Genomic DNA, 21,825 nt, shown 5'->3' on the forward strand with positions numbered 1-21,825 from the left:
GTTCTTGGGGCGTTTTCTCTTCAGTTTTGTTTTCAGCAAGTGAAATGCAAGCTCAAGCGGATTCAGGTCAGGTGATTGACTTGGCCATTGCATAACATCCCACTTCTTTCCCTTCAAAAACTTCCCCTTCCAGCACAGTTGTTTCTGTGGTCTTCCGGGTCTATTGGTGTTGCTGAGCTTACTGGTGCGTTCTTTCTTTTTAAGAATGTTCCAAACAGTTGTTTTGGCCACGCCTAATGTTTTTGCTGTGTCTCTGGGTTTGTTTTGTTTTTGTAGCCTAATGATGGCTTGCTTGCCTGATAGGGACATCTCTTTGGATCTCATCTTGAGAGTTGACAGTAAAAGATTTAAAATGCATATAGCATACTTGAAATGAACTCTGGACCTTTCATCTGCTCATTGTAATTAGAATAATGAGAGAATAACACACACCTGGCCATGACAGCTTAGAAGCCAAATGTCCAATTATGTTTGAACCCTTAACAAGTGGGAGGCACATATGCAAACTGTTGTAATTCCTACAGCGTTTACCTGATTTTGATGTAAATACTCAAATTAAAGCTTACAGTCTGCAGTTAAAGCACATTGTTTCATTTCAAATCCACTGTGTTGGTGTATAAAGCCAAAAATGTTAGAATTCTGTCGATGTCCAAATATTTATGGACCTAACTCTATGTATTACTAATACTGTCAGCTGTTAGTATCCCAGCAAAGCCTTAAGCCTCAAAAATTTGAAGGTTCATAAACATAAAAATATTGTTTATTAACAACAACAAAACAATTACACATGTGGCTTTAAAATATCACAACTTGCTAAAATGAATTAAAAACTAAAATATAAATAAATATAACTTTACAGTACAATAATTTGTTAGTATGGTGTAGGGCCTTCTTTAGCGGCCAATACAGCTTTAGTTCATCTTGGTAATGACAGATACAAGTCCTGCACAGTGGCCAGAGGGATAATGATTAGATCTGGTGACTGTGCGGGCCATGAGAGATGTTCCACTTCACTTTCATGTTCATTAAATCACTCTGTCACCAGTCTTGTTGTGTGTATTGGTGCATTATCCATATTCATTCATTCATTTTCCTTCTGTTTAGTCTCTGATTTATCAGAGGTTGCCACACCGGAATGAACCTCAACTATTCCAGCATATGTTTTTTTTTTTTAATGTAGCAGACACACACACTCATAAACTGCACCAATTTAGGATTCAATTGGATTGTAAGGGAAACCGGAGCACCCGCAGGAAACGCATGCCAACACGAGGAGAACATGCAAACTCCACACAGAAATGACAACTGACCAAGCTGGGACTAATGTCACACAGCTGACTAACTAACATTAAAAATTAAGTATTTGAGCTTATACTGGGCATGATGTGTCTGCAAATGCATAACTGTTTGTACATGTTTGTATGCAAAATGCTAATATACAGTACAATAAATTTGTTTGATTTTTGTACATTCAGAGAAAAAAATACGAACAAGATTTATTTCATGCTTGATGACTCCATAGAGTAATGCTTCTGTGTAAGAGCAGTTTGATAATTTAGTTTGTGTATGCTTTCCTGTGGCTGATGGAACAGTAGGAGGTCAGACGTATGTGATTTGTCCACACGCTTGTGAAAATGGAAGCTTTTCTGCTCCTGTTCGGTGAAATGAAGCACAGCAATCCATAAGCTCCTGCTGTATAATATGCAGTGTATCTGTCAGAAAAATCACATGCATTTTGTTCTATCTATATATCCATCCACCCATCCATCCATCCATCCATCCATCTAACAATTGTTCTTTTGTTCAGTCCGTATGTTGCCCCATCTGTCCATCAATCCGTCCAAATTTCCATCTATCAATCATTTTATCAACTATCATATTTATTTTTCTGTCAACAATCCATCCATCCATCCATCCATTTAAAATCCATCAATCCATTCTTCCATATATTCCATTCTGTCATTGTTTATTCCATTCCTCTATCTGTCTGTAATTTTTTCCATCCATCAATTGTTCAGTCTTTATGTTGTTCCGTACGTCTGTCCACCAACCCGTCCATCCATCCATCCCAATTTACATCCATCAGTCATTTTATCATCCATCAGTCATTTTATCATCCATCATATTTATGCTTCTGTCATCCATCCATCCATTAACCCATCATTAAATCCATCAATTCTTCCCCATATTTCATTGTTCTGTCATTGTTCATTTCATTCTTCTATCTGTCCATCATTTTTTTATCCATCCATCCATCCATCCATCTACCCACCCTTCCATCTATCCATCCATCCACCCACCCATCCATCTTTCCATCCATCTATCCACCCACCCTTCCATCCATCCATTCACCCACCCACCATTCTATCCATCCATCCATCCATCCATCAGCCCATATGTTGTCATATTCCATACACCTATCATTCTGTCATTGTTCATTTCATTCTGTCCATATGTCCATATTTTTCCATCCATCCATCCATCCATCCATCCATCCATCCATCCATCCATCCATCCATCCATCTATCCATCCATCCATCCATCAGTCCATCAGTCCATATGTCGTCATATCATACTATACACCCAAACCATACATCCTAATTTACATCCATCTGTCATTTTATCATCCATTATATTTATTCTTCTGTCATCCATCCATCCATTAATCCATCATTCAATCCATCAATCCATTATTTCATGTTTTATTGTTCTGTCATTGTTCATTCCATTCTGTCCATAATTTTTCCATCCATCCATCCATCCATCCGTCCGTCCGTCCATCCATCCATCCATACATCCATCTGTCCACCCGTCCGTCCGTCTATATATTCTCCTATCCGTCCATCCATCTGTCTATCCATTCTTCCGTCCATCTGACCATCCATCCATCCACTCACTTACCCACCTGTACAAATTCGGTTTTAAATATAGTTTCATCCATTCTTCCTTTTTTGTTTATTCATTTTTGGCTCCAAATTCTCAAAAATGCCTCTAAACATCCATTAAAAATTCAATTTCCACTCTTTGTTTACTGGAAAAACTAAGTATTGATTTTTCTATTCTGAATACATAATGTCATTTACCTCCAGCATTTAGTCAGAAAATGACTTCTAATTCTGTTCATAGCTGAGCAGTATTTCATGTATCTGTCACCACAATATGATGAATCACTCATTTAGCAAGAGATTTTGCATGAAATTATTATTTATTTTTGTATCATTTGTTGCTATTGCTGATTCAGTCAAATCAGTCCTGTACATGTGTGTTTTCTGAACAGCCAGAAACTACTGTTTGCCAACAGTTTCATTGTTTATGATTTCTTTCTCTTGAATCCAGATGATATTTCGAAGTTAAAATAGTCTCAATACCATCTGGGACTTTTCTTTTACATTTTCTTTAGTAATACTATTAAAATTTACTCAAGGGCTCGTAGGCCCATCAGGCAGGATTATGCTTTAATATTAGAGCCTCGAGGGTTTTCATCTTTCCAGTATTTTATTTCTGTACAGGAACACTGCACTTTTTTTATTAACATTTTAAAGCTTCCCTAGAGTTGAGTTTTACCATTTTTGAAACCATTCAGCCGATCTCTAAGTCTGGCAGAAGCACTTTTAGCTTAGCTTAGACTAGATCATTGAATTGGATTGGACCATTAGCATCTAGCTCAAAAATGACCAAATGAGTTTCGATAATTTTGCTTTTAAAAGCTTGACTTTGTGTAGTTCCATTGTGTATTAAGACTGACCGAAAATAGAGATGCTATTTTTTGACTGATACTGCTGCAGCCATGATATGGCAGCAAAGTTCTTTGATTATTTCACTGGCCTATAAAATAGCACTTTTTCTTTTTCCTTCTGTCTTAGCACGTGGTGATCCTTAAGCTACTGGAATTTTCTGCTATATCCATTAACAGTTGTATTTTATCTGTCTCTCTGAAATGTCACAAGCATTGTGCATTACAAAATGATGTGTGTAAACTCAAGATTTATTCAAAGAAATTAGTATCTTTAATAAAAAGTGCTAGATCATCATTCTTCCATCATTCCATCTAGTATTCTATTGTTCTGCTGTACCATCCATCCATCCATTCTTCATCTATCACTCTATAGTTGTCTTTCTATCTGTCTTTCTATTCCATACATCCTTCAATCCATCATTTTTATTTATCCACTGCCTATTATTCCATCTATCCATCCATTCTTTTTTTTATCATTTTATCACCATTTTATCTATCCATACATCCATCAGTCATTCCATCATTCTGTCATTTATCCTTTTTATTGTACTGTCATACATCAATCTACCATTCTATCCATAAATGCTTGCTTCCATAGGGAACTGTATATTCCATTGTCATTGTTCGTTCTATCCATCCATCCATAGTTATTTTATTTAGTCCATATGTTGTCCTATCATTCTATAAACCCAATCCATCCATCCATCCATCCATCGTTCTTTTATTTAGTCCACATGTTGTCCTATCATTCTATACACCCAATCCATCCATCCATCCATCCATCCATCCATCCATCCATCCATCATTCTTTTATTTAGTCCACATGTTGTCCTATCATTCTATACACCAATCCATCCATCCATCCGTCAATCATTCCATCCATCCATCCATCCATCCAACCAAATTTCCATCCATCATGAATCATTATATCATCACTCAATCATTAAATCATCCATCCATTTTATTGTTCTGTCATCCATCCATCAGTCCATCATTCAATTAACCCTTTCATATATTCCATTGTTCTGTCATTGTTCATTCTATTCCTCCACCTGGCTATCATTTTTTTAATCCATCCTTCCATCCATCCGTAGTTCTATTTTTTTGTCCATATGTTGTCCTATCATTCTATACACCCAATCCATCCTAATGTCAATGCATCTGGTCATCCATCCATCCATCCATCCATCCATCCATCCATCCATCATTTAGTCCATTCATCATTTAGTTCATCCATCCATCTGGTCATCTGTCTGTCCGTCCGTCCATCTATCCATCTTTTAGTCCATATGTTGTCCTATCATTTTGTACACTCAATACATCCTCCCTTTTTATTACACCATCCATCCATCCATCCATCCATCCATCATCGCTCTTTCTATCATTTATTCCATCCATCCATCCATCCATCATTCTTTTATTTAGTCCACATGTTGTCCTATCATTCTATACACCAATCCATCCATCCATCCGTCAATCATTCCATCCATCCATCCATCCATCCAACCAAATTTCCATCCATCATGAATCATTATATCATCACTCAATCATTAAATCATCCATCCATTTTATTGTTCTGTCATCCATCCATCAGTCCATCATTCAATTAACCCTTTCATATATTCCATTGTTCTGTCATTGTTCATTCTATTCCTCCACCTGGCTATCATTTTTTTAATCCATCCTTCCATCCATCCGTAGTTCTATTTTTTTGTCCATATGTTGTCCTATCATTCTATACACCCAATCCATTCTAATGTCAATGCATCTGGTCATCCATCCATCCATCCATCCATCCATCCATCATTTAGTCCATTCATCATTTAGTTCATCCATCCATCTGGTCATCTGTCTGTCCGTCCGTCCATCTATCCATCTTTTAGTCCATATGTTGTCCTATCATTTTGTACACTCAATACATCCTCCCTTTTTATTACACCATCCATCCATCCATCCATCCATCCATCATCGCTCTTTCTATCATTTATTCCATCCATCCATCCATCCATCTATTTATCATTAGTTCTTTCAATACATTCATCTATCAGTTTTTCTATTGATTTCCCATCCATCCGTCCATTCATCCATCCATCCATCCATCCATCCTCTCTCTTTCTATCATACATTCCTTCCATCTATCCATCCATACATCCATCCATCCATTTGTCATTTGATCTTTCTATCCATTTATCTATCTGTTTTTCTATTGTTTTCCCATCCATCCATCCATCCATCATTTCTCTTACTATCATTCATTCCATCCATCCATTTGTCATTTGTTCTTTGTTTGTTTTATCCATTTATCTATCTATCCATCCATCCATCCATCTATCCATCCGTACATCCATCCCTCCACCCATCCATCTTCAGTCCATCTATCTATCATTCTGTCTGTCCGTCTATCAGTGTTCTATTACTCTACTCTATTCATCATCAGGCAGAATGATGCTTATAATCTGAGTGCCTTAGCAGTTTTCAGACTTTCAGTATTTTATTTCCATAAAGGTGTGTAAGTGAAAATCGTCTCGCTAACCAAAACCTGTGCTCCACAGGCATGTCAACAATCCAGACTGCTGGTAATGACTGACAGGAAGCAAGAGCCCCAGAGACTCCTGATTGGCTAAACAATAGGATCCTGTGGTCATATTGTTTGTTTGCTGTTTACGAAGCCTCGGGCTGTCGCAGACAGGAGGGTTTTCTCAGGACACCTACTTCAGTGATGTCTGTCAGGTTAGTTGGGACCATGTCTGTCTATACTCTATAAAACATCACTCACAGCACATTTAAAAGCACACAGTGTTTACCGAACTATTCAGGTGCTGTGCTTATTGATTGTAAGCTGTGGTTTGGGTGGAAGGATTTTCCCCCTCACTCAATACATATAGACATTTAATTAGCTAAATATAAACATGTGCACTGTTACTAAGTACATCATTAATCAGATAATGCATCAGCTAACAATGAGCAATACATTTGTTAGACTTTTTATTCATGTTGATCTTGATGTTAATATTGTTTACAACAGTGTAATAGTAATGTGTTAGTGTAATATTGAACAACAGTTGCTCATTTTCATTCACGTTCATCACATTGTAAAAAAATGAAGGGTTCCACACAATTCATTTGTCAACCCAACACAAATCTTTTTTTTACCAGTTTAAATTAACATAAAAAATTAAGTTGTCCCCAAAAATCTCATGAATTGTGTTGTTTAAGCTCATTTTAAATATGTAGTTTAAATAAGCAGCAAAACTAATGTTTCATTGCAGTTTTATTTGATAATAATACACTATCAAAATCAAAGGTTTGCATTATTAAAATAAAATGTAACAAAACAGTATTGATTAATTTAACACTTCTAAAAAGGTTACAATTTAATTAATGATTAATAATTTACATTTCTAATTGGCTTGGCCTGCATTTGACTCTGACTTAAGATTTAGCCAAAGAAAATTCAATAAAATGTAATAATAATACTCTATATTAATTTGAAGCATTTCTAATTTTAAAATAAAAATTAACAAAGTGAATGATAAATGCATTTACATGCTCATTAATGAAATTAACTAATGTCAACACATGAGTCTGTATTGTAAAGTGTTTTTGTTATGACTGTCTGCATTGAGCAAAGTCTATGTATTGGTAAAACTGTCCAGTTTTAATTGAATTTAATTAATAATTTAAATATATATATTAAGCAGTATCACTTTTAGTGCATTTTTGGATTATTAAAAATGGCTTTGGATAACTTAACACTACCAAAAACAATGCAATTTAAGTAATTATTTTACTAATTTACATTTTCACTTGGCTTTTTACTAACTTTTCATCATTTTAGATTTTGTTTTCTTGTGGTAGGTTATGTGATTGCCTGCTTTTGATACTGACTTAATATTTGGCCAAAGGAATAATAAAAATAATAATAATAATAATAATAATAATAATAATAATATAATAATAATAATATAATAATAATACACTATTAAAATCAAACTTTTGTAATATTCAAATAAAAATGAACAAAAAGAATGATAAAAGCTTTGCAAGTAATACATGCTCACTGATGTAATTAATGTCAACAAATGAATTCCAATTGTAAAATGTTTTTGTAATGATTTGTTTGACACTCTGCATCAGGCAAAGTCCATGTATTGGCTAAAACTGTCCATTTTTAATTAAATTTCAATAATAATAATAAAAATTGAGCAGCATCACTGATAGAGCTTATACTGGATTTTTAAATCATTAAAAACAGCTTTAACACTTCCAAAAAAAAAAAAAAAAAAACTTTGCAATTTAATAAATTTATATTTCTAATTGGTTTTTCACTAACTTTTCATCATTTTAGGTTTTGTTTTACTTGCTGTTGTAGGTTATACAATTGCCTGCCTTTGACACTGCCTTAATATTTGGCCAAAGAAAAAAAAAATCAATAATAGTAATACACTATTAAAATAAAAAATTTGTAAAATTGAAATAAAAAAAGTACAAAAAGAATGATAAATGCTTTACAAGTGTTTTTACATGCTCACAAATGTAATTAATGTCAGCAAATGAATCCGTAATGTAAAATGTTTTTGTAATGATCCATTTGACTGTCTGCATTAGGCAAAGTCCATGTATTGGTTAATTGAATTTAATAAATAACTTAATTTTAAAAATAAATGTTAGGCAGTATCACTGATAGAGCTTTTACTTGATTTTTATATGACTAAAAACAGCTTAATTAGCAGATAAATTTCACACTTCTAAAAATGTCAATTTCATTATTAATTTAATACATTTGCTTTTTTAATTGGCATTTTACTAACTTTTCATCATGTTAAATAGATAGAGTTTTACTTGTTGTGGTAGGTTATGTGGTTATGGACTTAATATTTGGCCAAAGGAAATAAAAAAGAGTCTTAATGATCATGATGAATTTCTAACACCTTTAGGGTTTCACCTGTGATGCTTTAAAATGCAGCTCGCTGGGTTTTAGAGCCGCAATGTACTTATGGACATTTTTCTGAATGTTAAGCTTTTAAAGACTTGTGCCCTTTCCAGAAAATTAGTATTTTAAGGACAGTTGATTTCATGATTCACAATCTGAAATGATCTGATGGTGCTGTAGCTTTGAGAATCATCAGTTTCCAGTCATCTGAATCATCTCTTTCTCAGTATGAAGCTCTTTTGGGGTTTATTGTGGCGTCAGTGTGCAGTTCACTGAACATAAAAATCACATTACAGTGCAAATATGAATTACAGTCATCTGGAGGATTTATGGAATTCTTTATCTGCAGTGTCTTTAGGGAGAAGTCGTGATTATGGGGAAAACAATTCAGTTGAAATGATTTACAGGAATTGTTTCATCCATATAATGAAAATTCTGTCTTTATTTGCTCACCATGTTGTTTTAAACCAGATAATAATGATGTTCTTTTCTCTGCTGTAAAATTGAGGAAATGTTTTCGGGCTGGTTTCTTTCATAAAATAGAGGAACTGGCTAGAAAAAACTGAGACACTGTCATATATGTATAGTAAAACATACACGCATACCATCCGAATGTCGCAGCAGAAATTGAGACTCATCAGACCAGGCCATGTATTTAATTTTATATATATATATATATATATATATATATATATATATATATATATATATATATATATATATATATATATATATATATATATATATATATATATATATATATTCTGTACGCCTCTCCCAGCTGTACCCCTAAATCTAAACCTCACAGGAAACAATGGGCGTTTTCACATCTTCCAAATACTTCATTTTGTCTCATTTACGAGTCGTGTATTGGTGTTGCTATACCTGTGGGGACATTTGCAACACAAGGTTTAATCACACACACATTTTTTGAGGACTTTGTCACAGACATAATAATGTTTTATACTGTACAAACGGTATATTTTATCCATGTATCACAACCCCACTCCTAAACCCAACCATCTTAAGAAACAATTTGTACTTTCACATTTTCAAAGCACTTCATTCTGTATGATTTATGAGACATTTTTTTTATCATGGGACCAAAATTTACTGTATTGCTTCACTGTAAAAAATGCCGGGTTCCGCTTAGTTTCTTCATATTGTCACAACTCACACTGAATGTGAATGTGAATTTTCACATTGAAAAGTTTTTTTTTTTTTTTCGGTTTTAAAATTTTTACAAATGTATGTGGTTTAAACATAAAACGATTAAGTTGTCCAAAAAACTTAAGAATTGTGTTGTTTCAACTCATTTTAAATAAGTTGTTTGAACAAGCAGAAAAGTCATTTTTTTCAGTGTATACTTTTGGGGAAATGCAACGCAATCTCCTGGCAATTTGTAACTTTTTGATTTAGTGGCTAATTCGTATGAATTTGTATGATCTAATTCTTACAATTTACTACGGATTGCTTATCACCCAATGACGGTTGGGGTTAGGGGTGGGGTTAGGTGCCAAGCCTCCTTTTTAAAATCGTACATTTTCATATGACTGAACTCATACGAATTCGTACAAATTAGCCACTTAACGGACAAAACATAAAATACTTACGTTTCCTCGTGAGATCAGGCTGGGAAATGTGGTCCCTATGATGTAAGAAATACTGTACAGGGAACACACACACAAATAAATAAATACTAATCGAGTCTATTAACCTTATTATTCAATACATTTTTAATGAATGAATGAATTATCCCTCCACTATTCTGTTTTCTAAATTTAGTTTTAAAATGTGTAGATTTATATCATTCTTTTACTATTTAAACAGTCATTATTCATTAATACATTGATTATTTAGTATTTATTTATTTATTCAATCGCAGAAACCACAGAGTTTTGTCATGGATGAAAACTATCCTTTTATTAATATATTTTATAATTGTTTCATTGTTTGAGAAGGTCAGATTTAAATTTTAAAATCTAAATTTCAAAAAACATCACAAAGAATAAACAAGTAACACAATGCATTAAACATGAAATTATTTCCAATCATATTTGTTTTTTTTTTTGCTTTAAATAAGTTGTATGTTATTTTACTTGTTATTTTGCTATAACACTTTTTACATTTAAATAGATTTATTTGTTTTTTATTTTATTTACAGTCACTCCTGTATTCCAGATCTTTCAGTGCTAACCAACAGCAACATTTAAGGAATTAATGGAGATTTAATTGATTTATTCCTATATATTGATTAAACTTGCCTTGAATATCTTGCTTGACGCACAGGGGAGTGTTTGGGAAGCCTGATTGAAAATGTAATAAATAGTAGTTTGTTGATGTTAGTGAGCCATAAATTACCTTTAACTGTAAAATACATTGGAATATTGACCTCTGACCTGTGACTGTGGAGGCAGAAGCATGTGGTCGTGACTTGCTTGTGGCAGGAATAGCTGATGTAAGCACTGTTTAGTGTGTATGTGTGTGTTCTGTCTTTTATAAACACACAGACACACACTGAGCAGGAGTTCAGAGACCAAGGCTGATCTGTCAGGTTGATGGTCAATAAACAGATCAGTAAAGGTCCTGCAGGAGCAGAGATCAACTATTCTTTAACATTTCAAGCGGTTATATTGGAAGGGAAAACTCTTTACATTTCTTTTCAACTATTTTTATTGCAGTGATTCCATAGAAGAACAAAACAAACAAAAAAACTAAAGAAGTTCCCCAGGTAAACTTTTAGTAGAGATCCATATATTTCATATATTGTTAATAATCTGCAGAATCATTTCCACTTTAAAGAACCTTGTTTGTAGACTGTAAAATTTACATGGAACAATAATGTCAATACAGAGCGTCTATTTTTAAGAGTGTTGGCTGTTTCATCCACGTTTATATATCTGTACTCATATTGTGTCTGCGTTGAGGTTTGTATTGTAGAGATGTTAATTTATTTAATTTTTTCATGCATTCTGTTGAAATGTTGTGTAATTGTGTAATTACATTAGTAATAAAAATGCTAATCAATTGAATACATAAAACTTTAAAACTATTATATATATATATGGATAACTGCTGTTACTGGCAGAATATCGCACCGCTATCAGCCAATCAGATTCAAGAACCTGACAGAACTGTTGTGTGTGTGTTTAATATATATATATATATATATATATATATATATATATATATATATATATATATATATATATATATATATATATATATATATATATATATATATTAAACAAACAATGCAGCCATTGAATGAATTATCTATAATTCAAGCAATTAATTATCTCTCCACTCTTTTGTTTTCTAAATTGTGTTTTGAAATGTGTGGATTTATATTCTAAATGCAAAGAAAAACAAATACATTAATCAATCTTTACAATGTAAGCAGTTTGTAACAAATGAATGCTGACAACGGAGTGGAAGATCCACATACAGTTTATTTAAGCAGTAGTCAGGCAGGCAAAGTATGAATAACGTGAAATCAAGGCAAGGATCAAAACTCGGAAAGAGTAGGCAGGATTAATGCTTTGTAAAGCTAGAAAGCAAGCTTCTAGGTGTGTGTGTGTGTGTGTGTGTGTGTGTGTGTGTGTGTGTGTGTGTGTGTGTGTGTGGTGTGTGTGTGTGTGTGTGTGTGTGCGTGTGTGTGTGTGTGTGTGTGTAATCAGAGGGAATCAGGAACTGGTGTGTCTGTGGTGCATGATGGAAGTTGTAGTTCTCCAGCGATCTGCAAATGCTCGATATATTTATTTATTTGCAACAACAACAAAGTTTTGTCATGGACAAATAATATCCTTTTTATTAATATTTTTTTTTATGTTTCATTGTTTGAAAAGTACAATAATTTCTTTAAGTCATATTTTCTCCAGGTGAAACCAAATATTCTTTATGTTGAATTTCAAAGACATTTGAGTTTAGTTTTCCATTTGACAATATTATATTTTAAGTGAACTGCTTTTAAGCTGGATTAAATGCACAGCCCTACTTTATATGCATTAATATAAACATTAAAATAATATAAAGATAATTATAATTATATATACTTTTTTAAGTTTTATTGTAATTTAGAATCTGTAATTCAATGTTTCAAAATCACAAGGTATGTTTTCATAGCCAATGACCTTTTTTTGGTCATCACATGAACTGTAAAGATAAAGATAAAATAACATGATTTTTTTTATGTGAATGCTGTAATTTGTGTTTCTATCGTAGTCTATGGACATTAATTGAATAAAAAGTTTATCCTACTCTAGTAAAAAGTTTATCTAGTTGTTTTCATACATTTTTTTGTGTGCAGTTTAAACAAATGTGCACATCTTGACTTTTTATTAAGCATTTTTATGTGATATTCCAAAATTTGCATAAAAATAGGTGGATGGAAAAATTGAAACAAAGTTGAAACTCTTTTAGCACACAGTAGCACACAGAAGACACTTAAAAATTTGGTCATATCTTTCAGACAAACTTTGTATAAAGCAACTTTTTATTTAATTATTTCTAACATCAAACACCACCTTACATGGATTGAACTGTAAAAAGAATGCAGCATCGATGTTTCCACGTCATTCATCGATTACTTCTGCTTTGTTATGCAGATTCACAGTGAAAGAACAGAGGCAGAGAGAGAGTTTCATGCTAAAAAATCTGACAGGCATCTCTGATTTATATATAAAAAAAATAAAAAAACAGATTGTGTTTTTGTATAGACCTGTCATCCAATATTTTAGATAAGTCACATTCTTCTCTTCTGATTTAAATCTTTTTATTCCATACCGAGAACAAAAGCATCTCTTTCTCGCTTGACTTTGACTTTTTTTATTTAATTTTTTCGTGAAAAGGTGTTACAAGAACTCTTATAAAGCAGCTTTGATGTCACACCAAATTGGATAAAATCAAAAGCTCAGCTGCTCAGGCTCTCGTTGGACAGGTTTACTTGCAGCGAGGAAGTGTATAGTGTGCACCGAGTCTAAGAGTCATGTCGACTGAAAAGAGTGAGAAAAATAGATCTGCTTTAGATAAATGAGATGGAGGATGTGAAGTGACAATGAGTCAGAGGTCTGAACCGCAGGATGCATTCACACAGCACACGTCAGTCCTGATTCACACTGGTAAAATTTATGCTTATGCATGGTCACATATGCACAGAATTAATGCATAAAGTTTTGCAATTGATTTTAATCCTCTTTAATATTTAAAATAAATTAAAAAACATATTTATTACCTGTTTAAATAGATATCTGTATTACATAATGCATTGTACGTACTGATTACTGGCTCAGTATATTAAATTGATATTATGACTCATTGATAAGGTGCTAATTGTTGATTTCAATAGTGACTATTAAAAATTATGATCCAACCAACTGGTCCCAAACCTGGCCAAATTTTGTCAACATATGCATATTTGTACTATTTAAAGGGCCATGGAATCCCCCCTGTCGCCGCATGGTGTTTTCACACCTGTAGTTTGAAAAAAGTCAGGAAAGTGGGCGAGTCCAGCTTTGTTCAGGTGGGAGTGTCGAGTGGCAAAAGAGGGAAGGGTTTGCATGAAAAGGGGAGTTTCAGTTCGAGCACATGCTGATTTTCACAGAGGCAAATCAACACAGAGATGCAGTGGAGAAAGAAAGTGACACCCCATTTTGAAAATGAATATTTTCATCCATATCTCAGTAGGCAATGTATTTTGGTGCATTTAAACAAAACTGATTTATGAAACAGATATATTTATTACAATAATATTTTACTAGCCAAACATATTTAGAAATTGAAAGATAATACAATTAAATTCAAGCAAAATACTGCAAAAATAAATTACATCTTACAAAATTTCAACAAAGTTTTTCAATTTTTTGCTTCTCTTGATTTTTCCTCTTTTATAAATTTGTATTTAATATTTTTCTATAACAAATACATTTGTTTGTACTAGTTTTTGGACCATTATCACATGTTATTTTGTTAGATAAGCTCCAGATTTGGCTTCAGTACTGACTAATCTAATGCATATGCACAAGTATAATATTGTATAGCTTCCTTTTAAAAATATGAATTAAAAAAATTGATTTGTGAGGGGTGTACTTATACATGCTGAGCACTCTATGTAGGAAAAGGGCTATACAAACAAAAATGTATTATTATTATTTAGCATTTTGGCAGTGGCACAAATGTTATGGAGAGCCTGGTAATATCGCATTATATAAAACCAAGACTGAGAGAAGGAGATGTTTGAGGCTTTAAAAGAAATAAATAAAGAAAATACATTACCAGATCAAATCTCTAGAGTAAATTGTGGAAATATAAATTAATACAAAGCTCTATTTAAAAATGCAGTATTCGAGTCAAAGACTTTTGTGAGGCGCTTTGCTTAAAAGGGAAAATATTCATCATTTTTTTCTGCTAAATCTTCAATATTGAATATTTCATTCTGTTTTGCATTACAGATGTCGCCTCCCCAGAGAGTTTTGCACTTTCTCTTTTTTATGTGTGTGCATGTGCTGATGAAGCCCTTGTAAGAGCTAATGTTGTAATTTCACAGACCAGCAGAAATGTATGTTTTTATTGAGTTTGTTTTGTGTGAAGGAAAGAGATGCAGATGTATTTTCCCCCAGCCGATCTGCAAAATAATGCCACTGTCTCTGCAATTGGCTAAATATAAAACTGCGGCAAAACCCAGGCTACATTTGCACTAGAGGTGAATCTGACCTCCGTATCTGCTGCTTCTGTCTCTAATTCATTTTAAAAGGCACCTAATGCACCCTTTTTTCAAGGTTTAAGATAATCTTTTCTGTCTCCAGAATGTGTCTGTAAAGTTTCAGCTCAAAATGCTCATCAAATTATTTATTAAACCTTTCTGACCACGAGGATTTTTTAAACTCTGAGCACACTGTAGCTGTTTTTGTTTTCTGTGCCTTTAATGCAAATGATTGTAATGTACAGAGACATCCTGAATGTAAACCTGCTTCAGAGTGATCTTGACCTCAGACTGAGGCGATGGTTCATCTTCCAGCAGGACAATGACCCAAAGCACACCGGCAAAATATCAATGGAGTGGCTTCACAACAACTCGGTGAATGTCCTTGAGTGGCCCAGCCAGAGCCCAGACCTAAATCCTATTGAACATCTCTATAGAGATCTGAAAATGGCTGTACACCGTCGCTTCCCATTCAACCTGATAAAGCTTTAGAGGTACTGCAAAGAGAAATGGGCAAAATTTCCCAAAGACAGGTGTGCCAAGCTTGTGGCATCATATTTAAAAAGACTTGAGGCTGTAATTGCTGCCAAAGGTGCATCAACAAAGTATTGAGCAAAGGCTGTGAATACTTATATACGTGTGATTTTTCAGCTTTTTTTAGTTTTTATAAATTTGCAGCAATTTAAAAAACTCTTTTTTTCACATTGTCGTTATGGGGTATTGTGTGTAGAATGTTGAGGAAATAAATTAATTTAATTCATTTTTGGAATCAAGCTGTAAAAAAATGTGGAAAAAGTGAAGCACTATGAAAACTTTACAGATGCACTGTATACTGTTGGGACGCAGCAAAAGAGATCTCTCACTAATTGCTCTGACTATGTCTCCATTTCCTTCTCATGTCAGATATACAGCACAGTGACAGATAAGAATGAGAAATACTACAGTAAGAACTTATGGTTATTTGATGAGTTTGTTGGGTTGTTATATAAAGCCTTTCTGGAACAATGAGTCACACACAATGTCGTTACAAAGTTTGCGCGAACACGCATACACACACGCACACAATTTAATGTCCACAAACTGGGATTGAATCGTTTTCTTTTATAATTGTACTGACATGCGGCTGTTGTGATGAATTACAACGATTTTATAGTCTTCATTTCAAATATGCACTGTTTTAAATACGTTTTAAACTTTTAAAACTCATTCTTGAGGTGCAGATGATCACAGAGAGCTGAACAGATCTTTTAATCCCAGTTGTTTTGCGCAAGTCCTGTCTTGTGGATATGTTTTCACGTGTTCCAATGGAGACATGTTAATACGTGCCTGTCAGTGAATCAGGTCAATCCTACATCACGTTGCGGTAGGAATTTTAGGGATTTCGATCCTATTTTAACATCAGGAAATTTAAGATAAGAGACTTATTGTGTTTACATCACTCCAATATGATTGTGGACACATTGTACCTACACACACAGTTCTGTCCAAACAGTTTCCAAAAGTTGATTTTCATCATAGGTGCCCTTTAAGTGATAAAAGGGTTCATGTTTTACAGTGAAAAAAATCAGTGGAGAAGTCGTCTCTCTGTTGTCTGTTGACTCGATGTTTGAAGCCTAAATGTTCAAAGCGCAGACCCGCATACACTGTTGAGCTTCTCAGTGGGAGAACACAATATCTTTCATGCAGAAGACATGTTTACAAACCCTCTAATCAAAAGCAAAGTCATTTATGTGTTTGCGCGAAAATCCATAAATTGCTGTCTTGAAAGATCAAGCATGTTTTCACAGTGGAGAAATGTCTGTCTCGCTCATTTCGCTCCTCCGGTTTTATTATTAACAGGTTGGAGAGAGTCCAGAGCCATATAGACCTTAAACCTCAGTCTGTAAATATCTCTCATTAGATGTGATTTAGATTTATGGAGTTCTCTTCAATGAGGGCTGCTCACTTTTGGCAGTCCATCAAAACCTTGTTTTGATTGCTGAGCGTAGCGGTTTTTTACACAAACTCTTGCTCTCTTTACGGTCCCGATTGGCCTGTTGAACTCCTTGTTTTTTAAAGTATTGATCAGCTCAGTTTTCTGTCAGTACATCTGCATCGTCTCATTTGCTGAGTCAACTCTTGTATACTCTTTGAAATAAATGCACGAGAGTTGTCACTTTGATGGTTCACATTTGCACCAAATGCACCATGTTTGTTCCTCAAAGGTACATATTAGTGCTTAAAAATGTCAAGAGGTATACACTTTTCTGCTTTATATAGGTATTAATATCTACCATAAAGCTACTGAATTGATCCTTTACATGTATCTTTTTGAAAAAGAGCTCTCTTTATTACCAAAGACTATAGAATACTCAAGACATCTCTTAGTTTTGAATGAGGAAAAGTGTAACGGTCAATATGGCGAATGAAGCCCCGCCAACAGTACAGAAGCCAATCATTGATCACTATAGACCAGGGGACCCCAAACTCAGTCTTGGAGGGCCGGTGTCCTGCATATTTTAGTTCCAACCCCAATTAAACACACCGTAACCAGCTAATCAAGCTCTTTCTAAGTATACTGAAACTTCCAGGCAAGTGTGTTGAAGGAATTGGAGCTAAACTATACAGGTCACTGACTGATGAATCTTTGGGGAAGGGGCTCAGACCAGACTTGAGTTTCTGCAGATTTTGTGTGATTAGAAATGAAACTAAATGAAATGAAACTAAAACAAAGTTGTTTTGAATTCGATGTTTCCCCATTCAAACAAAATGCCTGAGCATACTGCCTGAGAGGCGTTTTAAAGACGGCCACAGAGTGAAATGACTTGCCTTAAAGGGACTTTGTTATTACTAAAAGTGTTTGCTTTTAAAAAATTGTTCTCGGTTGTTTTTATACACTACCATTGGGATCATAATTTTTTTTACAAAAAGGTTTCATTTATTAAAGGGATAGTTTGCACAACAGTAAAGTTCTGTCATCAATTACTCACACTTGTTCCAATCCTTTATGTTTTTTTAAGAAAGGTGGAAACCTGTATCCACTGACTTCCATAGTATTTGGTATTTGGTATTTGGTATTTGGCAAGTTAATGGTTACAAGTTTTAAGATTAAAAAAAAAATTTCTCCTTTTGTGTTTAAAAGTAGAAAGAAAGTCAAAAATGTTTGGAACTATTGTTTTAAGATTAGTTAAAATAACAATATATTAGTCAAGTATACTACACAGTGTGTGTGTATATGTATTTCTGTTCAACACAGAGAAGTTTCAACACATTTCTAATCATAATAGTTTTAAAAACTTATCTCTAATAACTGATTTATTTTATCTTTGCCATGATGACAGTAAATAATATTTTAGTAGATATTTTTAAGACACTTCTATACAGCTTAAAGTGACATTTAAAGGCTTAACTAGGTTAATTAGGTTAACTAGGCAGATTAGGGTAATTAGGCAAGTTATTGTATAATGATGGTTTGTTCTGTAGACTATCAGGAAAAAAAAAGCTTAAAGGGGCTAATAATTTTGACCTTAAAATGGTGTTTAAAAAAATTAATAACTGCTTTTATTCTAGCCGAAATAAAACAAATAAGACTTTCTCCAGAAGAAAAAAAATATTATCAGACATACTGTGAAAATTTCCTTGCTCTGTTAAACATAATTTTGGAAATATTTTAAAAAGAAAAGAAAATTCAAAGGGGGCTAATAATTCTGACTTAAACTTTATATATATATATACACATATATATATATATATATACACACACATATATATACATATATATATATATATATATATATATATATATATATATATATATATATATATATATATATATATATATATATATATATATATATATATATATATATATATATTAACCAGTAAAGGGATATTTAGACCAATATGTATGCCAGTGTTTTTAATAGAATTTAAAGATTTTTATGTTCAGAAGAATGTCAAGATTTCTTGACATAACGAAAAGAATAAAGGTAAATAAAGTGGATTAGAATACAAAAACACAAAAACTTAATGAAACATTTGAATAATAACTCCAATTATATCTCTAAAAATAATGTTTCCATGTTTATTTATTGACACTTTAACTTGAGAATCTTATAAAGACTCCCACTATACCCATTTTCGACTATCTCTGCCTTCTGAATCAAGTCATATTTTCTATATTTTTGTGTGTTTTCTGTAAAAAAAAACATTTGCATTAAACGTTTATTTTCTGTTTTATTTGTAATTTCATGACTTGTAAAATACATCATTTTGATACCTTCTGGTAAACCTTCGGGTAAACTGGCACCTATTTTAACTCTTTTACAAGATGTAAGATAAGGTTTTGGTGTTTCCACAATGTGTCTGTAAAGTTTCAGCTAAAAAAACATTTATTATATATTGTAGAATCCTCCCATTTTGGGGTCTGAGTACAGTGTACCTGGTTTTTAGCCTGTCCTTTTAAATGCAAATAAGATTTCCCCCGCCCACTGCTCCGACATGCATATCTGCTTCTCATGCATTACGTCAGATAAACAGCAGTCAGTGATTGAGACAGACACGGATGAAGATGAAATAAGGTCATTAGTCAAAAACACCAAGTAAGTTTATTTGATGTATTTGTAATGGAGTCAATTCAAGCCTTTATGAAATGATAGATCACACACAAATGCCATTTGCAGTACACACACACATATGTGCGTATAATGACACCATTCGGTTGTGGTGATTATAGCGGTTAAGAAATAAATTGTAATTTTACTCTCTTTATTACAAACATGCTTTGTTTTAAAAAATATGTTTCAAACTTATAAAATTAATTATTGAGGTGCAGCTGATCACAGAGACGTGTAACATATGTTTTAATCACAGTTTCTTTGCAAAAATGTTCTGTGGACATGTGTATACATGCTATTATTGTAACATGGCACCTGTCAATCAATTAGGAGGGTGGGGAAAACTGCACTCCTATGTCACAGTGCAGTGGGCTTCCAAATCAATAGCTCAATCACATGTTTCCTATCACATTTATCATTTTGCAATATTTTACATTAACAGCGTACTCAGTTTACTGTAAATTGTACATTTGTTTCATATCCTCCCAAGCAAAAGACTTGACATGCAATTCTAGAAAATGATTCATACGTGATTAGACTGATTCCTAATAAAACCGTTTGCTCACAAGAGATGGAGCCTGTTTGAGGTTTGGTTGTTTCTATAAGAGAAGTCATCGATCAGGGCTTTGACATTATCATCTGTAAGCACTTTCTAATAACGCAGCTCCTTTCATTTCTCAAGCAGTCAGCAGCTTCAACATCTGTTCCTGAAATCTCTTCAATTCCAGCCCACTTTCCTAAAAAAACTGGACGGACGTGCTGCCTTTTCAAGAAGCTTTTAGAGGTTAGTGCTGGCGAGGCATTAAGTTATCAATCAGTATTGTTTTAGCAGTCATTAGCAGCCTCGCAGGCCTGATTCACACTCAATGAATGTCACACAGTGAAGCCTGCATGAAGAGTTGGCATAAAAGCATTCACAGAATATGCTGATTGAGATTTTCTTTGGAGATTCATTTATCTTGTGCTCTGGACAGGTTATTCGGATGCCTTTGAAACAACCACAGAACATTCAAATACTTTTTAATAGTTCTGTTTATAGCAAGTTACTGAATTAAGTCGAGTTTTTGTCTATCGCGCTGTTTATCTGAGATGAACTGTGGGAGTGCATTTTTATTTAACTGTGCTTTTGTTCTCTTTAAGGTTATCGAAAGCTTTTTAATAAGTCTTTTCATTTTGGATTTGTTTGCACAGATTGTTTATAGGTTGCCATTGTTCACATGACTCTTTTATTAAAGCTAATTATATTGGCTGTGTGTGGTATTCAGACTTAAAATTGATTTACAATTTAATTTGATTCATATTTAAATATTAAACTTTAAATTACTTATTATTAAGTTATGCTAATTAAAATGTATTAATACATAAAATACATTTAATTAATTAAAGTCAATTAAATTCATCTTTATTTCTATAGGGCTTTTGCAATGTAGATGTCAAAGCAGCTTAATATAGAAGTTCTAGTAAATTGAAACAGTGTCAGTCCAGTTTTCAGAGTTGAAGTTTAGTTTCAGTGTGGTTGAATTTTCACCGCTGAAACACTGAAGAGCAAATGCATCGATGCGCAGCTCCACAAGTCTCAAACCAAGGTGAGGAACAAAACTTCACCTGTTGACGAAAGTGAAAGAAAATACCTCGAGAGAAGCCAGGCTCAGTTGGGCACGACAAATTAGGCAATGAAATTTTATTTTGTTTATTTAATTGTATTTTAAGGTACAATTCTCTTATTAAATATTAAAACAAGCATATTAATAAACCAAGCTTTTATATATTTCAAATATGTAAACTAAGTAAAATAGTTAAAATAATCCATTTGAATATAAGGTAGCACTTTAGTTTAAGTACAAACTCTCACTATTAACTA

Source organism: Danio aesculapii, chromosome 13 (genome assembly GCF_903798145.1).
Source record: "Danio aesculapii chromosome 13, fDanAes4.1, whole genome shotgun sequence".
Lineage (NCBI taxonomy): Eukaryota > Metazoa > Chordata > Actinopteri > Cypriniformes > Danionidae > Danio > Danio aesculapii.